Source organism: Leuresthes tenuis, unplaced genomic scaffold, assembly GCF_036924035.1.
Source record: "Leuresthes tenuis unplaced genomic scaffold, fLeuTen1.0.hap1 SCAF_104, whole genome shotgun sequence".
Lineage (NCBI taxonomy): Eukaryota > Metazoa > Chordata > Actinopteri > Atheriniformes > Atherinopsidae > Leuresthes > Leuresthes tenuis.
The window spans coordinates 21,653-46,773 of record NW_027325458.1 but is presented as its reverse complement, the minus strand read 5'-3'; the positions used below and the strand labels follow the sequence as shown (position 1 = coordinate 46,773).

Genomic DNA, 25,121 nt, shown 5'->3' with positions numbered 1-25,121 from the left:
ACCATACTTGTATGGTGGGATATTCACACCCACTTGCATCCGAAGACCTCCGCCCCCACTTTTGTTGATATTTAGTCGGTCATTCACACCTAACCCGTTTTCTTGCAGCCAAACACCTCTGATCTCGCTTTTGATGATGTAAGATTGGGCATTCAGACCTTGCTTTTCCTGCTTTTCACCAACTATAGACGGACATTCACACCTTCTTGCAGCCGAACACTTCCGCTCCACCTTTTAGGTTTCTATCACACCTTTTTTTTCACCGCATTTTATAGATTACGGTTGGAAATTCTCAACCACTCATCCGAAGAGCTCTCCTCCCGCTTTTGTTAATATATTTGAACTTTAGTCAGACATTCACACCTACTTGCAGCCGAACACCACCTCTCTAGCTTTTGATGATGTATGGTCCGGCATTCCTACCGTTTCTAACACATTTTTCAGCAATTATGGTAGGACATTCACACCTTCTTGCAGCTGAACACCTCCTCTCCCACTTATGATCATATGCAGATTGATTTTCGAAAATTTTCTTTCATGTTTTCTAGCAATTAATGATGGACATTTAGACCTTCTTGCAGCTGAATACCTCCGCTCCCGCTTTTGATCATACATTGTCAGGCATTCGAACCTTGTCTTACAAACTTTAGTCAAACATTCACACCTTTTTGCAGCCGAACACAGTTTTTTTCAGCCGATTTTGGGCATTCGAACCTTTTCATACCCACTTTTTACCAACTATGGTCGGACATTCAAACCTTCTTGTAGCCGAACACATCCAGTCCTGCTTTTGATGATGTATGTTCAGGCATTCGAACCTTTTCTTACCCGCTTTTTACAAACTATGCTCGGACATTCAAACCTTCTTGTAGCCGAACACATCCACTCCTGCTTTTGATGATGTATGGTTGGGCATTCGAACCTACTTGTTGCCCGCTTTTCATTAATTATGGGTGGACATTCACACCTTGTCGCAGCCAAACACCTCCGCTCCCTGTTTTGATCATGTATGGTTGGACATTCGCACCTTTTCTCACCCGCTTTTTGCAAACTATGGTCGGCCATTCACAGCTTCCTCTCCACCATACTTCTATGGTGGGATATTCACACCCACTTGCATCCGAAGACCTCCGCCCCCACTTTTGTTGATATTTAGTCGGTCATTCGCACCTTACCCACTTTTGGCAAACTATGGCCTTCTTGCAGCCAAAAACCTCTGATCTCACTTTTGATAATGTAAGGTTGGGCATTCAGACCTTGCTTCACCTGCTTTTCACCAAATATAGTCGGACATTCACACCTTCTTGCAGCCCAACACTTCCGCTCCACCTTTTAGTTTTCTATGGGGCATTCACACCTTTTTTTTCACCGCATTTTATAAAAACACCACAGGAACACCGTATTGAGGCTTTGTTCTGACCGCTCATTCGGTGTCGCGTTTCTTTCAAGCAATTCTCCTGGTTAGCCCGCACTCGGCTCGCTCCCAGAACCGTGTTAAAGTCTACTTCGCATTCACTCTCTTTTCTCAGCAGACTAAAAGAAAGTTTCATCTTGGGCTCCCTGAAACTTCCATCCTGCACCGCTGTTTGCTTTTTCACAAGAGCAGAGGAGAGCGCACCGTTCCCAGGGGCACTACAGTACCGGGTCGATGCTTGGATTGAACGGAGCAAGCTCCTTTTTCAACTCCTATTGATACAAATCCATTTAATATGTAGTCCTCGCATAGAGGACACATCAGACATTAAACTAATAAGAACAGATACTACACTTGATCTTAGCCAAAAGGCCGAGAAGCGATAACTGTCCACTGGTTCACGTCCGAGGGCCCTTCCTGGCACAATGCGCACTTGTAGCGGTGTTCTTTTTATGGCCATAGTGTCACTTTGCACCTCGGCCCACCCGCTGCACTGAGCACTCTTCAGCCCTTTTAAATGGTATAACTTTACACTACCGCACGCTCCAGCGAGCACCATTCAAGCAACAACTTTGCACTCCAGCTTCGAACATTGGCACAGTCGCAACAAGTAAGGCGACTCTACTCAGAGAAGTCACTCTGCACAGTAACAAGATTTCTTTTGCACAGACAGAAAGGGCTTCATCCGCAAAGGTAAAGCCTGCCAAAAATAGAAACAACTCATTAGTGCTGCTCAACGTTGTACTTTGCAGTAAAACAAAGAGCAAATCTAAAGATTCAGGAATCCGAGAATAAGCTTACTTCCATGAGTTCTTCACGATTTCGGATTTTGCTATAAAATGAATTCCTTCACTCAAACTAAATTAAAACTGCTAAACCGCTAATCTGTTACATGCAAGGCAGATGTCAAATTCACCGAAATAGGATCTAAGGGTATTTGGCCAATCGAGCTGTAGCAGCTTCGGTAAAAGAGTATAAGTTGAAGAGTTTGTGAATAAAGGTGTGCGCACACATAGTGAGTTGTAGGAAAATAGGCAGGGAGCAATGCCGGCTGGGGTATAGGTTCTTGTATGTTGTCTGACTGTTTGATTTGAATGTGTTGTGTAAGTGTCCTGTTGAATGTTACATGTTTGGGCTTTGACACGCTTGACTGTGGTTGTTAACTGTGTGGTGTGTCCTGAAATGTTATATGTTTGGGCTGTGTGACATGCTTAATGCTTTTCAGTAGCAACCCACTTATTGATATATAGCAACTGACAACATAAGAAGTCCGGACATACTTTGATAGTAGTTGTAGAAGTATCCTTATTGATAATAGATAAACTAATTCATAGTGATAGAACAGTAGATGAACAGGTGCCTGCACATGTCTCATGAAAATAAAATGGGTGTATGATTGCTGACGGCAGAGCAATACTGCCAAACTTATGAGTTCTTGTGGCAAACTTGATTCAGTGTCTTGACGTGTATACGCTGTTTCGCTGACTTGTCACAAGAAACAAAGTGTGTTTGATAAGATCCGACCATTTTATTACGGGAGGATCAGTATGTATGGATTCTGATGTGACTGATAAACTCATTCGTATCTTAAGCATAATCTAATACGTGAGACAACGCCCTGGCACACAATCAAAAAAAAAAAAAAGAGAGAGCGGTTTTGTGTCCCCACAGTCCATAATGTAGAAAAGAGAGAAAAAAAGCCTTTCTGATTTGTTGTGTGTGCTCACAGTGCAGAGTGTAGAGAAAAGAGAGAAAAGAAAGCCGTTTTGGTGTCACGGGTGTTGTGACTTACACACACACATTTCTGAATTGAGAAAGGAAATTATTTTAGAGGAAGCACTAGAGTTTAGATCCCACATTTGTTGATAGGCATTCATTTAATTTTTCTTTTAATCAGTTTTAAAGTGAATACTAACTGAGAAATGAAAAAGGTGAAGAGTTTAGAAGCTTGGTTCAAGAGCAAAACTTGGTTTATGATCAGCTGAGTCTCTAAACAGAACAGCAAAGGGCTTCATCGAACATTTAAAAAAGATTCAGATTGTTAGAATATCCAGAATTTATAGGAATGGTGGTGATTACTCTTATTTTCTAGAATGGAAATAACTGCACCATGTCTGTTTTATGAATTTAAGGGGCTAAAAAGTTTTGTTCTCGTTTTTCTATGATTAACCGAATGTATGTGAGAGTCCAAACAGAAAGAAGGGTTACGGCCGAGCGCTGGACCTTCCAAAAAAGATGAGACAGGCTGGACCCGTGCCATACTAGTTAAGGCCTGCCTGTGGATAACAGGTTCTTTAAACTCTCACACACACAAACTCACACACGTTCGCACACATACACCCATACACACACACATTCTTGAACTTGCTGCAAGATTAAACCTTTGCATTAACTGACTCCAGCAACTCTGAGTCTCATTGAGAGACTTTTCTCAACAATTGGGTCCTCAAACCAGATCTCAACGTTTTTTCCGCTGTCCAGGGTCGGAGCTGAAACCGTGCACGGGGGAGTCCAGTACTCCTAATGAAAGACCCCCTGCTGAATTGCGGTAATTAGGGGCCAGTGTCCACTGAAAGGGGGAAAAAGGGACGAGATCGTACTTTTGAATCAATGGCCAGAAGCCATTGGCAGTGCAGGCATCAACAATAATGGTGTTATTTCACCCATTAACACTTAAGGTACCTCATGCAGTGGCTGTGATATGGTTACTTAACAAAATATCTTTACCAGACATCTCTCCTACATAACAGTTCTTCTTTCACAGCCACACCTTGTTGTCGAGAGATGTGCTACACTTAATCCATCCACACTGCTACCTACCCCACAGATGGAAAGCCAGAAATAACCATCAGTGTTTTACCCAGGCCAGACTTAACTGATATACGTTATGAAAATGCAGAAATAACTATATTTATTCAACAGATCAAGGAAAAAAACCCTGATGGCACAAATGCTACAGGATTTGCAGTAGTAACAGAAACTGAAGTTTTCTTAAAACAACCACTACCAAAAAATTACTCTGTTCAAGCAGTCGAATTGGTAGCTTTAACTGAAGCTTGTAAATTAAATAACAAAAAGGTTGTTAACGTTTACACTGACAGTCAGTATGCCTTCTCAACTGTACATGTGTTAACACAGCATTGGGAAAACAGGTATGTTGACATCCACAGCTAAATGTATAAACTACAAATATTTTAGCATTATTAGATGTTATTCAATTGCCATCTACAATAGACTCGTATGAATGACCGGAAGGAAAACCATACTGCCAAAGAATTTGTTTAAATATGCTGCAGTATTGAGCCACGGACCATGTCATGTCTCAACAGGAGGGATGGAAGCAATAATGAACCAGGTTTTTACAGCATATGGTTTTACTAATTATTAAAAACATTTTTTTAGAATAAATAAATGAATAAAGTTTTGTCTAGCAGGTCAAATATGTGCAAAATACATTCCACAGGGCAATCTAAGACCAAAACGAAGATAATTCCCTAAGCCAGTGTATCTTTTTCAACATATTTGTTTGGATTTCATTATTTCATTATTTTGTAGATTTCATTGAACTAAATTAATGTTAAGGGAAACGATTCTGCTCAGTGACAACAGAGGTTTTTACCAAATGGTCTGAAATATTTCCATGTGCACAAGCAGATGCACTCTCAGTAGCAAAATCACGCGTAAAATAACTCATTTCTAGATTTGAAATTCCTGAAAAGATCTTCAGTGATAATTTGACACACTTTGTAAACAATGTCATCTCACTGATGGCAAAGAACTTAAAATAGACCTTAGAAACCACTGTGATATAGAAGGTTTCGCTAACACATTGGAATTGTTTTACTATTTACATATGCATGTGCAGTGAAGAATTGCTTGCTGCTGATAAATGCAAAGAAGAACAGCTTACACATAAATGCTCACATATAGGCTGCTGAATGCAATGAAGACCTGCTTATCCAGTAAAGTTCAATGTCAATGTGTAATATTCAATTAGGATTTGCAAAACAGTGAAGTTAAACAATGAATGGGTCCATAGTCGGTATGAGAAGACTACAGGAATATTTACCTGGGTGTACGTTCAAACAGAGATGAGAAAATTGCGATAAATTATTGTTTGTTTGTTTGTTAGTATGTATATGAATGTTATGTGTATAAACTGTGTTGAGTTGTAGTTACTCAGTAGTGTCTCAGTGAAACAACCGACGGGGGAAGCCTTGCGGTGACAACAAAAGCAGTGTTTTACTGATCAGTCAAGTTGCTCCAGTGTACTCCATACAAACTGGTTGGCTACTGAAGGGATAGAAAATGGGGAATACTTGTTTTAAAGCAAACAAGGAATTAGATGGGAAAAATACATGTTTTAACGGGACCCAGACAATATTAAATACTCAGACAGATGGGAGAAGAAGTGTAGTTTTGTAGGAAATCACAAAATTATTACATAAAATGAGTGAAATCAATTGAAGAATGCCTTTCTGAAGAGCTGTTTACCACAGATGAGCAGCTTTGCGACCAAGCACATTGTAGATCGCTTTACTGCCAAAATGATCTAGTTTAATGGATTGGTTTAGACATTTATAACAGCATTTTAAGAACAAAGAGAGAAACAAAAAGGGACAACGCTTCATGGTGGAAGGTGATGTATAAATAACTGTGTATATGATGAAGGAGAGACCATTTGAGCAGCACAGCCATTTCGCAGCACAGGGACAGCAGTCCAAGTTAAAGGATCTCCCATGTGGTATCACCTGTCACACTGTGTCAAGGCATCAAAAGAAGAAAAAATCACCAAACTCAAGGACAAAGAGACGAAGACTCCGGTGAACGAAGAGAGAGGACTTACAAACCAGAAATACAAAAGGATGCTCGATATCAAGATCCAGAAGAAGAGGCTAACAATGCCACGAACACTTACGATGCTGGGAATGATGCCAGCAATGAACAGAGAAGAAGATTCAGTGTCATCAATCTGCAACACGTGCCTCTAATGAGGGGGTGAATATAGAATCCTCAACGATTACAACGTCTCTGGGAACTGTGACAACAACAAGGTTTAAACCATTTTGATATATATTGTAACCTATTGGCTAAGGAATAGTGCTGAAAATGAGGTAAATCTAATCCACCACTGTCCTTGGTCTTCTGTAGGGTTTTTAAACTAATACGTGGTGGTTTGTTTTTCCACAGAAATTTGGAGATGCATGAATCTAGTGACTTAAACCAAGTAGCAGATGGTTTTATGGGGATCATTGAGAACAAATAGTTAACTTTTGGTAGTATCATCATTTTAATGGTTGTAACTCTCCCCATAAGTGATATAGGTAAGGACTTCCAACGAGAGAGATCGTCCTCTACTCTCTTTACTAATTGCACATAATCCATCTGTACTTATCAGTTTAATATGTGATATGTCTATGCAAGGACTACATATTAAATGGATTTTTATCAATAGGAGTTGAAAAAGGAGCTTGCTCCGTTCACTCCAAGCATCGACCCGGTACTGCAGTGCCGCTGGGAACGGTGCGCTCTCCTCTGCTCTTGTGAAAAAGCTAACAGCGGTGCAGGATGGAAGTTTCTTTTAGTCTGCTGAGAAAAGAGAGTGAATGCGAAGTAGACTTTAACACGGCTCTGGGAGCGAGCCGAGTGCGGGCTAACCAGGAGAAATGCTTGAAAGAAACGCGACACCGAATGAGCGGTCAGAACAAAGCCTCAATACGGTGTTCCTGTGGTGTTTTTATAAAATGCGGTGAAAATAAAGGTGTGAATGCCCCATAGAAAACTAAAAGGTGGAGCGGAAGTGTTCGGCTGCAAGAAGGTGTGAATGTCCGACTATATTTGGTGAAAAGCAGGTGAAGCAAGGTCTGAATGCCCAACCTTACATCATCAAAAGCGAGATCAGAGGTTTTTGGCTGCAAGAAGGCCATAGTTTGCCAAAAGCGGGTAAGGTGCGAATGACCGACTAAATATCAACAAAAGTGGGGGCGGAGGTCTTCGGATGCAAGTGGGTGTGAATATCCCACCATACAAGTATGGTGGAGAGGAAGCTGTGAATGGCCGACCATAGTTTGCAAAAAGCGGGTGAGAAAAGGTGCGAATGTCCAACCATACATGATCGAAACAGGGTGTTTGGCTGCGACAAGGTGTGAATGTCCACCCATAATTAATGAAAAGCGGGCAACAAGTAGGTTCGAATGCCATACCATACATCATCAAAAGCAGGAGTGGATGTGTTCGGCTACAAGAAGGTTTGAATGTCCGAGCATACACCATCAAAAGAGGGAGCGGAGGTGTTCCGCTGTAAGACGGTGTGAATGTCCGACCATAGTTGGTAAAAAGTGGGTATGAAAAGGTGCGAATGCCCAAATTCGGCTGCAAAAAACTGTGTTCGGCTGCAAAAAGGTGTGAATGTTCGACTAAAGTTTGTAAAAAGCGGGTAAGACAAGGTGCGAATGCCTGACAATGTATGATCAAAAGCGGGAGCGGAGGTGTTCAGCTGCAAGAAGGTCTAAATGTCCATAATTAATTGCTAGAAAACATGAAAGAAAATTTTCGAAAATCAATCCGCACATGATCATAAGTGGGAGAGGAGGTGTTCAGCTGCAAGAAGGTGTGAATATCCTACCATAATTGCTGAAAAATGTGTTAGAAACGGTAAGAATCCCGGACCATACCTCATCAAAAGCTAGAGAGGTGGTGTTCGGCTACAAGTAGGTGTGAATGTCTGACTAAAGTTCAAATATATTAACAAAAGCGGGAGGAGAGGTCTTCGGATGAGTGGTTGAGAATTTCCAACCATAATCTATAAAATGCGGTGAAAAAAAAGGTGTGATAGAAACCTAAAAGGTGGAGCGGAAGTGTTCGGCTGCAAGAAGGTGTGAATGTCCATCTATAGTTGGTGAAAAGCAGGAAAAGCAAGGTCTGAATGCCCAATCTTACATCATCAAAAGCGAGATCAGAGGTGTTTGGCGGCAAGAAAACAGGTAAGGTGTGAATGACCGACTAAATATCAACAAAAGTGGGGGCGGAGATCTTCGGATGCAAGTGGGTGTGAATATCCCACCATACAAGTATGGTGGAGAGGAAGCTGTGAATGGCCGACCATAGTTTGCAAAAAGCGGGTGAGAAAAGGTGCGAATGTCCAACCATACATGATCAAAAGAGGGAGCGGAGGTGTTTGGCTGTGACAAGGTGTGAATGTCCACCCATAATTAATGAAAAGCGGGCAACAAGTAGGTTCGAATGCCCAACCATACATCAACAAAAGCAGGAGTGGATGTGTTTGGATACAAGAAGGTTTGAATGTCCGAGCATAGTTTGTAAAAAGCGGGTAAGAAAAGGTGCGAATGCCCGACAAAGTATGATCAAAAGAGGGAGTGGAGGTTTTCGGCTACAAGGTTTGAATGTACGACCATAGTTTGTAAAAAGCGGGTAAGTAAAGGTGCGAATGCCCGAACATACACCATCAAAAGAGGGAGCGGAGGTGTTACACTGCAAGAAGGTGTGAATGTCCGAGCATAGTTTGTAAAAAGTGGGTAAGAAAAGGTTCGAATGCCAGAACATACACCATCAAAAGAGGGAGCGGAGGTGTTCCGCTGTAAGAAAGTGTGAATGTCCGACCATAGTTGGTAAAAAGCGGGTAAGAAAAGGCTAAAATACCCAACTCTACACAATAAATAGCGGGAGCGGAGTTGTTCGGCTAAAAGAAGGTATGAAAGTCCGACCATGGTTTGTAAAAAGCGGGTAAGAAAAGGTTCGAATGCCAAAATATACACCATCAAAAGCGGAAGCCGAGATGTTCGGCTGCAAGTAGGTGTGAATGTCAGATCATAATTTGTAAAAAGCTGATGAGAAAGGTGTGAATGACCAACAATAATTGCTGAAAAATGTGTTAGAAAAGGTAAGAATGCCGGACCATTCATCATCAAAAGCGGGAGAAGAGGTGTTCGGCTGCAAGAAGCTGTGAATGTCCAGCCATAATAACTCAAAAACGGGTAAGAAAAGGTAGTATTGCCAGACCATAAATGATCAAAACAGGGAGCGGAGGTGTTTATTAATAAGTTTATTCTCGGATTCCTAAAGGTTTAGTGTTGTTCTTTGGTATACTGCAAAGTAATACTTTCTATTTTGTTGAAACCGATTCAGACATGGATAAATATGAAGGACAAAGCAGTTTTAACTTGGTTTGAGTGAAGGAATTCATTTTATATCAAAATCCAAAATTTTGTAGAACTGGTGAAAAGAAGCTTATTCTCGGATTCCTAAAGGTTTAGTGTTGTTCTTTGGTATACTGCAAAGTAATACTTTCTATTTTGTTGAAACCCATTCAGACATGGATAAATATGAAGGACAAAGCAGTTTTAACTTGGTTTGAGTGAAGGAATTCATTTTATATCAAAATCCAAAATTGTGTAGAACTGGTGAAAAGAAGCTTATTAACAAAAAAGAAAGTATTACTTTGCAGTATACCAAAGAACAACACTAAACCTTTAGAAATCCGAAAATAAGCTTCTTATCACCAGTTCTACACAATTTCGGATTTTGATATAAAATGAATTCCTTCACTCAAACCAAGTTAAAACTGCTTTGTCCTTAATATTTATCCATGTCTGAATAGGTTTCAACAAAATAGAAAGTATTACTTTGCAGTATACCAAAGAACAACACTAAACCTTTAGGAATCCGAGAATAAACTTATTTCCACGAGTTCTACACAATTTCGGATTTTGATATAAAATGAATTCCTTCACTCAAACCAAGTTAAAACTGCTTTTTCCTTCATATTTATCCATGTCTGAATCGGTTTCAACAAAATAAAAAGTATTACTTTGCAGTATACCAAAGAACAACACTAAACCTTTAGGAATCCGAGAATAAACTTATTTCCACGAGTTCTACACAATTTCGGATTTCTATATAAAATGAAATCCTTCACTCAAACCAAGTGAAAACTGCTTGGTCATTTTTTTCAGCAAGTATGGTCGGACATTCACACCTACTCACAGCCGAACACCTCCGCTCCCGCATTTGATGGTGTATAGTCGGGCATTCTCACCATTTCTCATCAGGTTTTTGCAAATTATGATCTGATATTCACACCTGCTTTTGATGATGTATGGTTGGGCATTCGCACCTTTTTTTACCCATTTTTCAGGAATTATGGGTGGACATTCACACCTTCTTGCAGCTGAACACCTCCTCTCCCGCATATGATCATGTGCGGTTTGATATTCGAAAATTTTCTTTCATGTTTTTTAGCAATTATTGATGGACATTGAGACCTTCTTGCAGCTGAACACCTCTGCTCCCGCTTTTGATGGTGTATAGTCGGGCTTCCGAGCCTTTTCTTCCCCGGTTTTTACAAATTATGGTTGGACATTCAGGCCTTCTTGCAGCCGAAAACCTCCGCTCCCTCTTTTGATCATACATTGTCGGGCATTCACACCTTTTCTTAACCGCTTTTTACAAAACATGGTCGGACTTTCACACCTTCTTGTAGCCGAACACATCCCTTCCCGCTATTGATTGTGTACAGACGGCCATTTTAACCTTTTCTTACCCGCTTTTTACCAACTACGGTCGGACATTCACACCTTCTTATGGCTGAACACCTCCGCTCCCTCTTTTGATGGTGTATGTTCGGGCATTCGAACCTTTTCTTACCCGCTTTTAACAAACTATGCTCGGACATTCAAACCTTGTAGCCGAACACATCCAGTCCTGCTTTTGATGATGTATGGTTGGGCATTCGCACCTTTTTTTTTACCCATTTTTGAGGAATTATGGGTGGACATTCACACCTTCTTGCAGCTAAACACCTCCGCTCCCACTTATGATCATGTGCGGTTTGATATTCGAAAATTTTCTTTCATGTTTTCTAGCAATTATTGATGGACATTCAGACCTTCTTGCAGCTGAACCCCTCTGCTCCCGCTTTTGATGGTGTATAGTCGGGCTTTCGAGCCTTTTCTTCCCCGGTTTTTACAAATTATGGTTGGACATTCAGACCTTCTTTTAGCCGAAAACCTCCGCTCCCTCTTTTGATCATACATTGTCGGGCATTCGCACCTTTTCTTACCCGCTATTTACAAAACATGGTCGGACTTTCACACCTTCTTGTAGCCGAACACATTCGCTCCCGCTATTGATTGTGTACAGTCGGGTATTTTAACCTTTTCTTACCCACTTTTTAGCAACTACGGTCGGACATTCACACCTTCTTATGGCGGAACACCTCCGCTCCCTCTTTTGATTGTGTATGTTCGGGCATTCAAACCTTTTCTTACCCGCCTTTTACAAACTATGGTCGGACATTCAAACCTTCTTGTGGCCGAACACATCCACTTCTGCTTGTGATGATGTATAGTTGGGCATTCACACCTTTTCTTACCCATTTCTCAGTAATTATTGGTGGACATTCAGACCTTCTTGCAGCTGAACACCTCTGCTCCCGCTTTTGATGGTGTATAGTCGGGCTTTCGAGGCTTTTCTTCAACGGTGTTTACAAATTATGGTTGGAAATTCAGACCTTGCAGCCGAACACCTCCGCTCCCTCTTTTGATCATACATTGTCGGGCATTCGCACCTTGTCTTACGCGCGTTTTACAAACCATGGTCGGACTTTCACACCTTCTTGTAGCCGAACAACTCCGCTCCCGCTATTGATTGTGTACAGTCGGGTATTTTAACCTTTTCTTACCCGCTTTTTACCAATTATGGTCGGACATTCACACCGTCTTACAGCGGAACACCTCCGCTCCCAAATTTGATGGTGTATGTTCGAGCATTCGAACTTTTTCTTACCCACTTTTTACAAGCTATGGTCGGACATTCAAACCTTCTTGTAGCAGAACACATCCACTTCTTCTTTTGATGATGTATGGTTGGGCATTCGCACCTTTTCTTACCCATTTTTCAGGAATTATGGGTGGAAATTCACACCTACTTGCAGTCGAACAGCTCTGCTCCCACTTTTGATTATGTTTGGTTGGATATTCGAACCTTTTCTTAACTGCTTTTTACAAACTTTGGTCGGACGTTCACACCTTCTTGCAGCCGAACACCTCCGCTTCCGCTTTTGATGGTATATATTCGGGCATTCGAACCTTTTCTTACCCACTTTTTACCAACTATGGTCGGACATTCACACCGTCTTTCAAGTGTAACACCTCCGCTCCCTCTTTTGATGGTGTATGTTCGGGCATTTGCACCTTTTCTTACCCGCTTTTAACAAACTATGCTCGGACATTCAAACCTTGTAGCCGAACACATCCAGTCCGAACACATCCAGTCCTGCTTTTGATGATGTATGGTTGGGCATTCGCACCTTTTTTTTTACCCATTTTTGAGGAATTATGGGTGGACATTCACACCTTCTTGCAGCTAAACACCTCCGCTCCCACTTATGATCATGTGCGGTTTGATATTCGAAAATTTTCTTTCATGTTTTCTAGCAATTATTGATGGACATTCAGACCTTCTTGCAGCTGAACCCCTCTGCTCCCGCTTTTGATGGTGTATAGTCGGGCTTTCGAGCCTTTTCTTCCCCGGTTTTTACAAATTATGGTTGGACATTCAGACCTTCTTTTAGCCGAAAACCTCCGCTCCCTCTTTTGATCATACATTGTCGGGCATTCGCACCTTTTCTTACCCGCTATTTACAAAACATGGTCGGACTTTCACACCTTCTTGTAGCCGAACACATTCGCTCCCGCTATTGATTGTGTACAGTCGGGTATTTTAACCTTTTCTTACCCACTTTTTAGCAACTACGGTCGGACATTCACACCTTCTTATGGCGGAACACCTCCGCTCCCTCTTTTGATTGTGTATGTTCGGGCATTCAAACCTTTTCTTACCCGCCTTTTACAAACTATGGTCGGACATTCAAACCTTCTTGTGGCCGAACACATCCACTTCTGCTTGTGATGATGTATAGTTGGGCATTCACACCTTTTCTTACCCATTTCTCAGTAATTATTGGTGGACATTCAGACCTTCTTGCAGCTGAACACCTCTGCTCCCGCTTTTGATGGTGTATAGTCGGGCTTTCGAGGCTTTTCTTCAACGGTGTTTACAAATTATGGTTGGAAATTCAGACCTTGCAGCCGAACACCTCCGCTCCCTCTTTTGATCATACATTGTCGGGCATTCGCACCTTGTCTTACCCGCGTTTTACAAACCATGGTCGGACTTTCACACCTTCTTGTAGCCGAACAACTCCGCTCCCGCTATTGATTGTGTACAGTCGGGTATTATAAATTTTTCTTACCCGCTTTTTACCAATTATGGTCGGACATTCACACCGTCTTACAACGGAACACCTCCGCTCCCAAATTTGATGGTGTATGTTCGAGCATTCGAACTTTTTCTTACCCACTTTTTACAAGCTATGGTCGGACATTCAAACCTTCTTGTAGCAGAACACATCCACTTCTTCTTTTGATGATGTATGGTTGGGCATTCGCACCTTTTCTTACCCATTTTTCAGGAATTATGGGTGGAAATTCACACCTACTTGCAGTCGAACAGCTCTGCTCCCACTTTTGATTATGTTTGGTTGGATATTCGAACCTTTTCTTAACTGCTTTTTACAAACTTTGGTCGGACGTTCACACCTTCTTGCAGCCGAACACCTCCGCTTCCGCTTATGATGGTATATATTCGGGCATTCGAACCTTTTCTTACCCGCTTTTTACCAACTATGGTCGGACATTCGCACCATCTTACAGCGGAACACCTCCGCTCCCTCTTTTGATGGTGTATTTTCGGGCATTCGCACCTTTTCTTACCCGCTTTTTACAAACTATGGTTGGACATTCAAACCTTCTTGTAGCCAAACACATCCACTCCTGCTTTTGTTGATGTATGGTTGGGCATTCGAACCTACTTGTTGCCCGCTTTTCATTAATTATGGGTGGACATTCAGACCTACTTGCAGCCGAACAACTCGGCTTCCGCTTTTGATGGTGTATATTTTTGCATTCGAACCTTTTCTTACCCGCTTTTTACAAACCATGGTCGGACTTTCACACCTTCTTTTAGCCGAACAACTCCGCTCCCGCTATTGATTGTGTAGAGTCGGGTATTTTAACCTTTTCTTACCCGCTTTTTACCAACTATGGTTGGACATTCACACCTTCTTACAGCGGAACACCTCCGCTCCCTCTTTTGATGGTGTATGTTCGGGCATTCGAACCTTTTCTTACCCGCTTTTTACAAACTATGCTCGGACATTCACACCTTCTTGCAGCGAAACACCTCCGCTCCCTCTTTTGATTGTGTATGTTCGGGCATTCAAACCTTTTCTTACCCGCCTTTTACAAACTATGGTCGGACATTCAAACCTTCTTGTGGCCGAACACATCCACTTCTGCTTTTGATGATGTATAGTTGGGCATTCACACCTCTTCTTACCCATTTTTCAGTAATTATTGGTGGACATTCAGACCTTCTTGCAGCTGAACACCTCTGCTCCCGCTTTTGATGGTGTATAGTCGGGCTTTCGAGGCTTTTCTTCAACGGTGTTTACAAATTATGGTTGGAAATTCAGACCTTGCAGCCGAACACCTCCGCTCCCTCTTTTCCTTTTAAATGGTATAACTTTACACTACCGCACGCTCCAGCGAGCACCATTCAAGCAACAACTTTGCATCCAGCTTCGAACATTGGCACAGTAAGTAAGGCGACTCTACTCAGAGAAGTCACTCTGCACAGTAACAAGATTTCTTTTGCACAGACAGAAAGGGCTTCATCCGTAAAGGTAAAGCCTGCCAAAAATAGAAACAACTCATTAGTGCTGCTCAACGTTGTACTTTGCAGTAAAAGAAAGAGCAAATCTAAAGATTCAGGAATCCGAGAATAAGCTTACTTCCATGAGTTCTTCATGATTTCGGATTTTGCTATAAAATGAATTCCTTCACTCAAACTAAATTAAAACTGCTAAACCGCTAATCTGTTACATGCAAGGCAGATGTCAAATTCACCGAAATAGGATCTAAGGGTATTTGGCCAATCGAGCTGTAGCAGCTTCGGTAAAAGAGTATAAGTTGAAGAGTTTGTGAATAAAGGTGTGCACACACATAGTGAGTTGTAGGAAAATAGGCAGGGAGCAATGCCGGCTGGGGTATAGGTTCTTGTATGTTGTCTGACTGTTTGATTTGAATGTGTTGTGTAAGTGTCCTGTTGAATGTTACATGTTTGGGCTTTGACACGCTTCACTGTGGTTGTTAACTGTGTGGTGTGTCCTGAAATGTTATATGTTTGGGCTGTGTGACATGCTTAATGCTTTTCAGTAGCAACCCACTTATTCATATATAGCAACTGACAACATAAGAAGTCCGGACATACTTTGATAGTAGTTGTAGAAGTATCCTTATTGATAATAGATAAACTAATTCATAGTGATAGAACAGTAGATGAACAGGTGCCTGCACATGTCTCATAAAAATAAAATGGGTGTATGATTGCTGACGGCAGAGCAATACTGCCAAACTTATGAGTTCTTGTGGCAAACTTGATTCAGTGTATTGACGTGTATACGCTGTTTCGCTGACTTGTCACAAGAAACAAAGTGTGTTTGATAAGATCCGACCATTTTATTACGGGAGGATCAGTATATATGGATTCTGATGTGACTGATAAACTCATTCGTATCTTAAGCATAATCTAATACGTGAGACAACGCCCTGGCACACAATCAAAAAAAAAAAAAGAGAGAGCGGTTTTGTGTCCCCACAGTCCATAATGTAGAAAAGAGAGAAAAAAGCCTTTCTGATTTGTTGTGTGTGCTCACAGTGCAGAGTGTAGAGAAAAGAGAGAAAAGAAAGCCGTTTTGGTGTCACGGGTGTTGTGACTTACACACACACATTTCTGAATTGAGAAAGGAAATTATTTTAGAGGAAGCACTAGAGTTTAGATCCCACATTTGTTGATAGGCATTCATTTAATTTTTCTTTTAATCAGTTTTAAAGTGAATACTAACTGAGAAATGAAAAAGGTGAAGAGTTTAGAAGCTTGGTTCAAGAGCAAAACTTGGTTTATGATCAGCTGAGTCTCTAAACAGAACAGCAAAGGGCTTCATCGAACATTTAAAAAAGATTCAGATTGTTAGAATATCCAGAATTTATAGGAATGGTGGTGATTACTCTTATTTTCTACAATAGAAATAACTGCACCATGTCTGTTTTATGAATTTAAGGGGCTAAAAAGTTTTGTTCTCGTTTTTCTATGATTAACCGAATGTATGTGAGAGTCCAAACAGACAGAAGGGTTACGGCCGAGCGCTGGACCTTCCAAAAAAGATGAGACAGGCTGGACCCGTGCCATACTAGTTAAGGCCTGCCTGTGGATTACAGGTTCTTTAAACTCTCACACACACAAACTCACACACGTTCGCACACATACACCCATACACACACACATTCTTGAACTTGCTGCAAGATTAAACCTTTGCATTAACTGACTCCAGCAACTCTGAGTCTCATTGAGAGACTTTTCTCAACAATTGGGTCCTCAAACCAGATCTCAACGTTTTTTCCGCTGTCCAGGGTCGGAGCTGAAACCGTGCACGGGGGAGTCCAGTACTCCTAATGAAAGACCCCCTGCTGAATTGCGGTAATTAGGGGCCAGTGTCCACTGAAAGGGGAAAAAGGGACGAGATCGTACTTTTGAATCAATGGCCAGAAGCCATTGGCAGTGCAGGCATCAACAATAATGGTGTTATTTCACCCATTAACACTTAAGGTACCTCATGCAGTGGCTGTGATATGGTTACTTAACAAAATATCTTTACCAGACATCTCTCCTACATAACAGTTCTTCTTTCACAGCCACACCTTGTTGTCGAGAGATGTGCTACACTTAATCCATCCACACTGCTACCTACCCCACAGATGGAAAGCCTCATGATTGCATGTCAGAAATAACCATCAGTGTTTTACCCAGGCCAGACTTAACTGATATACATTATGAAAATGCAGAAATAACTATATTTATTCAACAGATCAAAGAAAAAAACCCTGATGGCACAAATGCTACAGGATTTGCAGTAGTAACAGAAACTGAAGTTTTCTTAAAACAACCACTACCAAAAAATTACTCTGTTCAAGCAGTCGAATTGGTAGCTTTAACTGAAGCTTGTAAATTAAATAACAAAAAGGTTGTTAACGTTTACACTGACAGTCAGTATGCCTTCTCAACTGTACATGTGTTAACACAGCATTGGAAAAACAGGTATGTTGACATCCACAGCTAAATGTATAAACTACAAATATTTTAGCATTATTAGATGTTATTCAATTGCCATCTACAATAGACTCGTATGAATGACCGGAAGGAAAACCATACTGCCAAAGAATTTGTTTAAATATGCTGCAGTATTGAGCCACGGACCATGTCATGTCTCAACAGGAGGGATGGAAGCAATAATGAACCAGGTTTTTACAGCATATGGTTTTACTAATTATTAAAAACATTTTTTTAGAATAAATAAATGAATAAAGTTTTGTCTAGCAGGTCAAATATGTGCAAAACACATTCCACAGGGCAATCTAAGACCAAAACGAAGATAATTCCCTAAGCCAGTGTATCTTTTTCAACATATTTGTTTGGATTTCATTATTTCATTATTTTGTAGATTTCATTGAACTAAATTAATGTTAAGGGAAACGATTCTGCTCAGTGACAACAGAGGTTTTTACCAAATGGTCTGAAATATTTCCATGTGCACAAGCAGATGCACTCTCAGTAGCAAAATCACGCGTAAAATAACTCATTTCTAGATTTGAAATTCCTGAAAAGATCTTCAGTGATAATTTGACACACTTTGTAAACAATGTCATCTCACTGATGGCAAAGAACTTAAAATAGACCTTAGAAACCACTGTGATATAGAAGGTTTCGCTAACACATTGGAATTGTTTTACTATTTACATATGCATGTGCAGTGAAGAATTGCTTGCTGCTGATAAATGCAAAGAAGAACAGCTTACACATAAATGCTCACATATAGGCTGCTGAATGCAATGAAGACCTGCTTATCCAGTAAAGTTCAATGTCAATGTGTAATATCCAATTAGGATTTGCAAAACAGTGAAGTTAAACAATGAATGGGTCCATAGTCGGTATGAGAAGACTACAGGAATATTTACCTGGGTGTACGTTCAAACAGAGATGAGAAAATAGCGATAAATTATTGTTTGTTTGTTTGTTAGTATGTATATGAATGTTATGTGTATAAACTGTGTTGAGTTGTAGTTACTCAGTAGTGTCTCAGTGAAACAACCGACGGGGGAAGCCTTGCGGTGACAACAAAAGCAGTGTTTTACTGATCAGTCAAGTTGCTCCAGTGTACTCCATACAAACTGGTTGGCTACTGAAGGGATAGAAAATGGGGAATACTTGTTTTAAAGCAAACAAGGAATTAGATGGGAAAAATACATGTTTTAACGGGACCCAGACAATATTATATAGATGTCGCCACTGAAGTAAAGAACATTTACGTGGGATGGTGTGAGGGTCCTCGTTTGGCTGACGTTCGCCGATATGCTCGCCATGCTCAGAACCAAGTTGAGACGCGTAAGACAACCAAAAGGGACAAGTGTGAAAAGGAGCTGCATGTGGCAACCATGACCATGTATTACGCAGTTGGTGTAAACAGAGGACGAGGCCGAAGTCGAAGACGTGGACGTGTGGGAGAGGAGCCACGCCAGAGCTATGATCCGAATATTTGTTTTTACTGTGGCCAGACTGGACACTGGAAGAAGGACTGTCCACAGCTAAAAAGTGATGAAATTGGGCAAAAGGCTGACTGAGGGTGGGAGGCAGGTTCTGGACGTCACGCGGCAGCGGAGCCTCCACTAATGGGTGATAGCACAAACACACTCACACATTTTTCCTGCTCTGTGTAGTGAAGCAACGCTTGCCGACTGTGATTCACGTAGTAAAGTTTTGCATGCTATTTCCGTCCTAGAGCAAAGATATTTCTCTCAGAATATAGGAACTTATGTTCATCAGTAGTGACGTCAGGGGAGTTTGATTGTCCTCCAAAGTTAAGTGGAAACCACGTTTACTGTATGTCTGCATCAGGCCAGGTTGTGAAGGAGAAAATGACAATGCCCATTGCGTGTTGTCACTCCCGATGAGCTCTCCTTCAAACACTCATTTTTGTTATCAGAGTTGTGTCCCATTAACCTGATGGGCTGTGATCTCATGTGTAAATTAGGCATTATTTTAACTTCTACACCAGAGGGTGTTAAGGTTATGTTACAGCCTGACAAAGTTTTCACAGCAGTGCAGTTTGATTCATCGGCACTTACATATGCTTATGAGTGGAAACTTCCCAGCTCTCCTTTTTCACAACAACTAGTGGAAGAAGCAAAAGCGTTAGTTTCACCCCATTCTGATTTCATGCAACCTACTGATTTGCACTGCACATCACACATTTCTTTGGGGCCTGACAATGACTATGAGAAGAAGTGAAAAAATATGTGCGCCTACTTTATTGGCTGTGTCGCTCACTCCAGAGCATTTCGATTTTTTTAATGTTTGTGGTACTCGCCCTCACATTTCCTTGGCCAAACGTACACACTGGCAGTGACAAGGTGTGGGAGAGTTTGTTGCTACATGTCAGAAAGAAATGGAGTGGACTGTTTCACCTGCTGATCCAAATTTGATGTTTTCTGAACGATTGTCAGCATACAAAAAAACATTTTTGAGTACAATGCATTGTCAAAGAACTGTGGACTTAATTCCTACCACAGAATCACATTTTGAAGCATGTTTTTTATCTGAAACAGATTTGTCTTCGATACCCATGTTGGCTGAAGTGCCCAATGATCTTTGGGCTAAGAGCAAATATGATGTGGGGTTGATAAAAGGCTGTGAACCAGTAATTGTCACCCCTAAATCAGACTTTTGTCCATGTAAAAAACAATACCCTTTTAAGCCTGAAGCAATTAAAGGGATTAAACCTGTTTTTCAATCTTTTCAGAAAACAGGCGTTATTGTTCCTTTTGAAAATTCACCTGTGCTTACTCCATTGTTTCCTGTTAAAAAGATTAAAGATGCTGGCCAGCCAGATGAATGGCGTTTTGTACAGGACCTCCAAGCGGTGAATGCTGCAGTTCAGCCACATGCTCCTACTGTGCCCAACCCACACACTATTTTGTCTCAAATTACATCAGATGCACAGTTTTTCTCAGTGGTTGACTTGTCGCCAGTGCACCCTGATAGCCCATTTTGGTTTGCTTTTTAGTTTGAAGGGAGATCTTGGACTTTTACCCGGTTATGCCAGGGGTACTGTGAAAGTCCCACTATTTACAATGCTGCCCTCAAAGCTAGTCTGGATTAACTTCAATCAACCACAGGCTCTGCTCTTTTGCAGTATGTGGATGACATCATTTTATGTAGTCCATCTAAACAACAGTGTGAAAAAGACCAAATGACTCAAATAACTTTCTTGCTTTCAAAATTTTTCCTCTAGTGACACTGACTTAGAGAGGGATGAAGATAATCACGTTTAATTGTTCATGTTTTGATTGTTTATCATTGGACCCTTTATTACTATGATGCCTGCATTTTAAACTCACGTTGTGTGCAAATGCAGGCTGATGTTTTACAGATAAAGTTATTATTTTCCTTGTTTCTTTTGGGTTGATTAATATAATGGTATTATTATAATCAAAAGGGAGGAATGTAATGGAAAATAATTCTTATATGCATTGTATTGAGTGTTACTGTGTATAACCTGCAAATGACCGAGCTGCAAGGTACCACCCTGCCCTGTTTTCTTAAATTCCTCTTTACAATGGTGGGCTTGTTATAATGAGATAGCTGCACTTTAGGGGGGACAGGGTTAGGCTGGTATTTACGAGTGTGTCTGGGTAACCTCAACTGATGGTTGGGGAGGAAAGTTAGAAGAACAATCAATTATACCCAAAAACAGATGACGTGATGAGCGGGCAATATAACTGTGTGTTTTTGCTTCAGTGGTCAGAGCAACTCTGTATTCTGTACTGTGTTGTTCTCTCTTGCAAGATATTATTATTAAAGTCTCTTATCTCCTCACAAGAAAATAACTGACTCCCCAAATGCAAGTGTCAGGACAAATGATCAAACTTCTCCAAGCTTCAGTCTGCAGAGAAGTACAAGACAGGGTTGCTCACTTTCTCCCTCACTTTTTGCTATTTTCATCAAACCTTTAGCAGCTGCTATCAGACAAGATAGAAATATTAAAGACATCCAACCCCAAAATATTGAGCATAAAATAAGTCTTTATGCTGATGATGTATTACTTTTCCTTCAGAACTCACAGACGTCTCTCACTCACGATCACACTCATAAATAAATTCTCAGCACTTTCTGACTACTCTATCAATTGGTCTAAGACCACAGTTCTGCCCATTAACTGTAGGGTCCAGAATATACCTGCGATCACTTTACAGTCAGGAAAGATTAGATATTTAGGCATAAACATTTCCTCCAGGCTCTCAGAGCTAACAAAGCTAATTTATGTGCAATTATTAAAGACAGTAGAGGACAATCTCTCTCGTTGGAAGTCCTTACCTATATCACTTATGGGGAGAGTTACAACCATTAAAATGATGATACTACCAAAAGTTAACTATTTGTTCTCAATGATCCCCATAAAACCAACCTGCTACTTGGTTTAAGTCACTAGATTCATGCATCTCCAAATTTCCGTGGAAAAACAAACCACCGCGTATTAGTTTAAAAACCCTACAGAAGACCAAGGACAGGGTGGATTACCTAATTTTCAGCACTATTCCTTAGCCAATAGGTTACAGTATATATCAAAATGGTTTAAACCTAGCCCAATAGATGAACATGGATAAATATAGAACAAGCATTGTGTGATAATCTGGAAATCTCTGACCTGCCACTTATTAGTCAAAACGTAAAAAATCACAAATGTTTCAAAAGCATTAACACCAGCACCTCTCTGACAGCCTGGTGGGAATTTCTTAAAATAACAAAGTCTTCACTTGTCCCGTGTAAGCTTACACCCATCTGGAACAATCCTGACATCCTGCAAAACAAAAAAATGCTAAACTTTACTCTGTGGAAGATCAAAGGAATCAAACATCTGGAACATATAATCCAAAATGGACATTTTATTTCATTTGATGAGCTCATATCACAACATGAGATAGGCAGCAATAAATTCCTAGAATATCAACAACTTAAGTCTATAATAACAAAGAAATATATCCTCCACCAACCAGACTTACAACTCCCGATTAGGGTAGCAGAATTTCTAAGCATCTGCACCCCAAAACTACTATCAAAAATATATAAATTATTGTCTAAGATAGATGACACAATGTCTCTACCGTCCTCAAAATGGGAGGCAGATTTATCCATCAGTTCTAGTCATAGCTTCTGGCCACAAATATGTTTGAACACCTTCAGAATGACTCAAAATCCTAATTTACAGCTCATACAATACAAAATTCTTCATAGAACACACTATACAGGACAAAGGATGTTCAGGATGGGTCTAACACACTCAAACATCTGCTCACATTGCACAGATAACACACCTGATGATTATGCACACGCTTTGTGGTTTTGTGCGCCTGTCCAGAAGTTCTGGCTTGAAGTCTGTGCGGACCTATCAACATGGCTAAAGTGTAGCATTCCTGCATGCCCCACACTGTGTATACTGGGTGACTTAGACAACATCAACGTGGAATTTAGCTTAGCACACATGATCCTCACAGTGTTATGTATAGCAAAGAAAACTATTCTCATGAACTGGAAAGCGAAGAACAATCTGTGTATTTACCAGTTTAGAAATTTTATTTTAGATTATATTAGCATGGAAACAATGTCTGCCTCCTCAAAACATCAATTGGCTGAATTTAATTCTCTCTGGTCCCCTCTGATTAGCTTGATCACATAGTGTTGGTGGTGGGTTGCTGTCCCGTCGCTCTGGGCGGTTGGGTGTGTGCTGGGGGGGGCTGTGTGGCTTCGGGCGTCTGGTGGTCTCTCGGGTCGTGGGGACCGGGTTGGTCATTGCTGGGGGGGACTGTGTGTCGGGCTTGGAGGGCAGTTTTGGGGGCTTGCGGGTGGGGCTGTCTTGCGGTGTGGGGCGGGGTCCCTTAGGGGCCTTGGGGTGGTGGCTGCTGGCTCTGTACCGGGTGACCGGGCCGCTCTGGCGTGGGTGGTGGAGCTGGGCCTGGACCTGGTGGCTTGCCGCTGCCTTGCGCCCGGGGCGGGGCCCTGCCTGTGCCTGGGGGGTCTGGGTTGCCCTGGACATGCCACAATATGCGTGGGTTGGTGCAGATCCTGGTGCCGGCCTTGTTGCTCTGGGAACTCCAAGGTGTCCGCAGGTGGTTATTTTTTTTAGGGTGTTGGGGCGTGCGGTGAGGGGGAGGGGGTCTGAGTGGGGGTGTGCTTTTCCCCTGTTGGGGGGGGCCTGGGTGATGGTGGGTCTCGCTGCTGCGACTGGTGTGACCGGGTGATTTGTTTGTTTGTTTGTTTGATTTTTGTTGTTGTTTGTTTGTTTTTGTAGAGGTCCTCCGGGGTGGGGTTGGGTTGAGTGGGGTGGGGCGGGATGGGTTCCTTCTGGGGGTACAGTAGCTCCCGGAATATGGTGACTGCAGGCCCCGAGCCTGGTGGACATCAGGCCCTCCTGCCCTGTGTTGGGTCCCAGGTAGCGGGGATGCCTATTGCAGCCAGTCTCTGGCTGCCCTCTCCGGGGTGGGAGGGACCAGGAGGATGAATTAATTATTCTGCTAGTTTATATATTGTAAACATAAACAATAAACATTTATAAAACTTCCCTTGGCAAAGCAAATCTGTTTGGCATAAAGGTATTCAGACTACAATTCTGCTGCCATAATGCACAATTCCGGATTTTGATATAAAATGAATTCCTTCACTCAAACCAAGTTAAAACTGCTTTGTCCTTCATATTTTTGCATGTCTAAATAGGTTTCAGGCATAAAATTCTTCATATTACCCTGTATGTGAAAGAAGCATACTTGTGATGGAGCAATACACTCCTTTTGGGTAACCTAAACTGATGGTTGGGGAGGAAAGTTAGAAGAACAATCAACTATCAACCAAAGACAGATGACGTGATGAGCGGGCAATATAACTGTGTGTTTTTGCTTCAGTGGTCAGAGCAACTCTGTATTCTGTACTGTGTTGTTCTCTCTTTCAAGATATTATTATTAAAGCCTCTTATCTCCTCAGAAGAAAATAACTGACTCTGTGCGTTACTAAATTTCCACCACAATTTTGGCGTCAAGAACAGGATCCCTCGACTGGTGTCTCTGGACCGGATCGCAGTGCATGGCCAGCCTGGACTGAAGTAGCTGTTCCAGCCTCATACCTCCAAGGCCTTTTCTGAGAGAGAGGACTGGCAGGTCCTTTTCTTAAATACCAGCGCTGGGATAATTTTTGAAATATGATAGTCTGAGACGATAGGACTGCTTTTTAGTTTTTATTTGAATAAAAGAGTGTTTCCCGGTTGTGTCATCAGTGAGACAGAGATTTCATGAGTAAGTGAAACTTTTGAAGCAGTCCGAAGAAGTGTGAAGTACTCCGAAGAAGTGTGAGTACAGATTAAGGTCCTCATTGGAGACGTCCTTTGAGTGAAGGAATATATTTCCCCATTCCAAGTCTGAGAATGGGAAACAGTAGGTCTCAGACTTTTGACCCTACCGGGGGACCTAAG

At 41.5% G+C, this 25,121-nt stretch overlaps 1 non-coding gene and 1 pseudogene across 1 annotated transcript; one reads left to right on the top strand and one right to left on the bottom strand.

Annotated features, from left to right (window-relative positions):
- Positions 1-1,607: 1,607 nt before the first annotated feature.
- Positions 1,608-1,798, bottom strand: LOC140287034 (U2 spliceosomal RNA). Its single transcript, XR_011911407.1, has one exon. It is a non-coding gene; the product is annotated as a U2 spliceosomal RNA (small nuclear RNA).
- Positions 1,799-6,771: 4,973 nt separating this feature from the next.
- On the top strand, positions 6,772-6,948 carry LOC140287021 (U2 spliceosomal RNA; annotated as a pseudogene).
- Positions 6,949-25,121: the final 18,173 nt, after the last annotated feature.